This window comes from Pipistrellus kuhlii, unplaced genomic scaffold (assembly GCF_014108245.1).
Source record: "Pipistrellus kuhlii isolate mPipKuh1 unplaced genomic scaffold, mPipKuh1.p scaffold_m20_p_7, whole genome shotgun sequence".
NCBI classification, from domain to species: domain Eukaryota; kingdom Metazoa; phylum Chordata; class Mammalia; order Chiroptera; family Vespertilionidae; genus Pipistrellus; species Pipistrellus kuhlii.
The window spans coordinates 54,177,536-54,181,542 of NW_023425573.1; the positions used below are offsets into that span (position 1 = coordinate 54,177,536).

General features: G+C 40.2%; 1 pseudogene; it reads right to left on the bottom strand.

The window, feature by feature from the left end:
- Positions 1 to 481: 481 nt before the first annotated feature.
- Positions 482 to 890, bottom strand: LOC118709862 (annotated as a pseudogene).
- Between the last annotated feature and the right edge of the window lie 3,117 nt (positions 891 to 4,007).

Genomic DNA, 4,007 nt, shown 5'->3' on the forward strand with positions numbered 1-4,007 from the left:
TAATAAATGTCTTACACTTTATTAGAAGTATATGAGTGTGTTTCTAGAAGTTTTGTGATGCACTTGCCAATCTAAAGGATGTAAAGGATGATAATCATTTTTTTCTTTTTTTTTAATTTCAGAACAGCCTTTGTGGTTACTTTAATTTTTTTTTAAATTTACTCTTATTATTTTTTAATCAGAGAGGAAGGGAGAGAGAGAGAGAGAGAGAGAGAGAGAGAGAGAGAGAGAGAGAGAGAGAGAGAGAGAGAGAAACATCAATGATGAAAGAATCATTGATCTGCTACCTCCTGCACGCTCCCTCTCCTTCTCATTGGCGATTGAGCTTACAACCGAGAATCAAATCTGGGACCTTTCAGTCCTCAGGTGAGTCAAACTGGCCAGGGCTAATTACTTACTTTTTATATCTATCTATCTATCTATCTATCTACTTATGTCACCAATTTTTAATGGTTTTTTTCTTTACAAATATACTAGAGAATCATGCAGTGCTGCCAGTATTGGATACAGCCCTGGGCCACAATTCTGCACACTCCTTTGCAGAGTTGCTATCACTGGTCCTGTGATAGCAGAACCTTTCTTTTCCCCTTTATTGTTAACTATGACCCCCGCATTATCTCCAAAATAAACAGGCCATCTTTTCTGAGGTATGACTTTCATTGTTGTTGTCAAATTACCACTGCTGCATGTACCTCCTTTCTGAGCCCTGGTTTGCCTTTTTTGATTGTGGCCATCACCATGTCACCCACACTGACAACAGGAAGTCTGGTCAGTTGTTGCTTGATGCCTCACAGAGATAATATACAGATTTTTGGCTCCTGTGTTGTCAGAAGATCCAGGGAAATCCGGAATTTTGCCCTGGAGGACCCACCACGTCCTCTCTTTGACATCTTGGACATCGGAAAGGCTAATTACTTACTTTCCAGTTATTAAAGAAATCAAGGTTTCTAAAGAACTTGTATGCATATATGCATAATTCATGGACACAGAATAAACTGTGGTGAAGGCCTGAGGCAGGGACAAGGGAGAGTGGGTGCAGGCTAGAAGGGGTCGGTGGGGAAGGAAAGGGGGGCTCTGTAATGCTTTCAGCAATAAAGATTTAAAAAAAGAAGAATGAAGAAACAGAGATAACTATGTATGCTTTGCTCCACTCTGCTGTAATAAATTTATTACATTGAAAAGAAAAAATAAAACAATAAAAAAAAATCAAGGTTTCTAAAAATTAAGAATTCTAACTAATTAGAAAGAAATTGTGTGGTTTTGGTAACAAAAGAGATAAGGAATGAAGACACGTTTTGAAGGGAAAAAAGTGAGTTGTTCTAAAGCTGGTTATTTTTGAATGGGTAAAAAGGTTTGTGAAAATTGTAGAAAGGTTTGTAAAGAGAAATGATTAAAGGAAATTATATAACTGAAACAGGCCAGTAAACCAGGATAAATGGGATAGGAAAACAGACAGTTAAACAGCAGTCTGCAGCCATCTAGTAAATCCTATAGCCTCTAAACCAAGGGCACTTAAGAGTAAATAGCTCAGTTTAAATCATCCTACTCTGGGAGACATAACAGAAATCCAATTAGTGTCATTTGCCAGCCACACCCAAGGACAGACAAGTTAAGAGAATAAACCTCATTTTGGCATATTAGCATAAAGCTAATCAATATTCTATTGGGATCCTCCCCTAAGATATCCCTTAAATGCCCAGCCAGTGTTGCTTGGTGGTTGAGCATTAACCCATGAACCAAGAGGTCACTGGTTCAATTCCCTGTCAGGGCATATGCATATGTTGTGGGCTCAATCTCCAGTAGGGGGCATGCAAGAGGCAGCTTATCGATATTTCTATCTCTCTATCCCTCTCCCTTCTTCTATCTCTAAAAAAATCAATTAAGAAACATACTTAAAAAAAAGAAACATACTTAAAAATAATTCAAAACCTCTAAAATAAAGGACCCCGCTCAGGCTCTCCCTTAGAGTAGCACACCTTAGCTCTTCCTCTTCCCCTCCCCCGTCTCCCTCTCCTGCTTCCTCTCCTGTTCCTTCTCCTCCTTACCTTCCTCCCCCCACAGCTATGCATTTTCCAAACTCTAAGGCTTGCAACCAGGGCATCAATAGGCAGTAGGTACTGGTCCCAGGCAAACCCTCCAAATCTATCCCCAAGACCCCTTTCTCTGACTTCTTAGTGAGCTAAAGCAGCCCAACCTAGGCTCACCTACCCACCTCTCCTGTTATCCTAACCCCGTGGTCTGCAAACTGTGGCTTGAGAGCCACATGTGGGTCTTTGTCCCCTTGAGTGTGGCTCTTCCACAAAATACCACAGCCTGGGTGAATCTATTTTGAAGAAGTGGCATTAGAAGAAGTTTAAGTTTAAAAAAGTTGGCTCTCAAAAGCAATTTCAACCACTGTACTGTTGATATTTGGCTCTGTTGACTAATGAGTTTGCCGACCACTGTCCTAAGCCCTTATTTCACTCTCCTCAGCTTTAACTGTCTTCTAAAATTCACCTGGACTCGTGTTGTGAAATTTTTCCTGCAGGAAGTCAAGAACCCACACACTACTGGACCCTCCTCAGAGTCAAGTTCTTTTTAAGGTAACAGAAGGAGTCACCCCAAGATGAGCCTCAGTGGTATGCAAATTATTTTCAGCAAAGGCAGCTTTAGTCTCACACTCAAGAGAAACTTAAGCTATTAGGAGAAATAACCTCCTTTAATCTTTCTACAGGGCAGAGCATACTTTTATTTACCAAGCCTTTGTTCTTATCATCCTAAATTGACTCTTTGAAGCCCCCAAGGCACTTTACTTCATCCCTAGACCAGGAGGTCTTATATACCTCAATCCCCCTTTGTATCTGTAAACTTCACGGGCATGTGGGGTTTCTGACTCTCTCATGGTATGTATGTTCCCATACACATGTATATATTACATTTGATTATTTTCTCTTGCTAATCTGTCTTATGTCTCTTTGATTATCAGAGCAGCCAAAAGAACCTTGAGGGTTGAGAAAAGTTTGTTTCTCCCCTACAATTATGTATGTACACATACACACAAATACAGGTTGGGGCAAAAGTAGGTTTTAGTTGGGAGTACCAGAAACAGTTAATCTTGTATTATTATTTATTAATTTTTGTATCATTTTCCATAAAAATAAATATAACCTTTCTTTTGCCCCACCCTATATATTTGGCAGGGAACAAAGTACTTTGTAATTGGATTTGTTTATTTATTTACTTAATATGTTTTCATTGATTTTTTAGAGAGAGAGAGCAAGGGAGAGAGAGAGATAGAAACATCACTGAGAGAAAAACATCAATTGGCTGTCTCCTACCTGCCCCCTACTAGGAATTGAGTCTGAAACCTGGGCATGGGCCCTGCCTGGGAATTAAATCTGGTAACCTCTTTGTTCATGTTTTACCACTGAGCAACACTGGCTGGGCCCAACTGGATTTAAATACTGTTTTAAAAATATCTTTATATATAAAAGCCTAAGTGACCAAATGACCGAAGGACCAGTAAACCAGTTGCTATCAAATGCACTGACCACTATAGGGGCAGACACTCAATGCAGGAGTTGTCCCCTGGTGGTCAGTGCACTCCCATAGCCAACCTCCATGGCCAGCCAACCTCTCTGGTCCCTTCCTGCAGACGGTCCCGATCTGCCCTAATAGGGACTGGGTGAGACAGCCAGGCCAAGGGATTCCACCTGTGCACAAATTCGTGCACCAGGCCTCTAATAATTAGTAATCGAGAACATAAAATTTAAAATAGAATGTGCTTCTTTTTTATTTTTATTTTTTTCCTGAGAGTTGTTTTTATGTAAAGTTCTATGGCCCCAACAGGAAAAAATGATTGAAAGATCAACTAAGTAAGCTGTCAGCCCAACTTAAGGAGCAACTGAGTGGAGAGGATTCAAGCATCTAGCTGACTGTTGGACTAGATGAACTCTGAATTTTGCAACACCAGAGTGACTAATATAAGGGGGTTTGGGGAAAGTAGAATGGAAAGTTTGGTTTCAACC